Below are 718 nucleotides of genomic sequence, written 5' to 3'. Positions count from 1 at the left end.
CTGTCTCCCGCCCACTATCTGATCGGAAGGTCACTAATGACTCTCCCGGAGAGCGACTTATTAAGTGTTCCAGATAACAGACTGTCCACCTGGCAACATATTTCTAAGGTGCGACAGGACTTCTGGGCACGATGGAGTCTCGAATACTTGAACGAGCTCCAAACGCGCCATAAATGGAGCAAAGATGGGCCGGGGCTCAAGGTCGGCGCAGTTGTAATTATCAAGGACAAAACCATACCATGTACCCAGTGGGCGCTGGGTAGAATCACCGAGTTACATTCCGGTGAAGATGGTATCGCACGGGCTGCCACGATCAAGACCGCGTCCGGCGAAACAAGGAGATCTGCGAAATCCTTGTGTCCATTACCGATTGAACAACAATCATAATAAGGCGGTGTATGCGTAACCATATATTATGTATCGAATTGTATGCGAAAAACCATTATATTTAAAGATATTTTAATTTGTATCTGTTGATCGATATACTCTCTCAACGGGGGGAATATGTTACGTAGAACAAACATAAGAGTCGTGCACGACAAGCAAGCGAAGACGGCCGGCTCACACACACATACATGCGTCCACATATATTTATACACATTCTCGCAATTCGTGGAATAACAAACTGCGGCATATTGACAATCGGGGGTTCGGCGCCTGACTTCCGGGGCTGTCTGTCGCCACGTCGCGTCGTCGTGACGTGGAAGAATTAGCTACG

This window comes from Wasmannia auropunctata, unplaced genomic scaffold (genome assembly GCF_000956235.1).
Source record: "Wasmannia auropunctata unplaced genomic scaffold, wasmannia.A_1.0 LD336078.1, whole genome shotgun sequence".
NCBI classification, from domain to species: domain Eukaryota; kingdom Metazoa; phylum Arthropoda; class Insecta; order Hymenoptera; family Formicidae; genus Wasmannia; species Wasmannia auropunctata.
Note: the sequence above shows the minus strand (reverse complement) of the source record.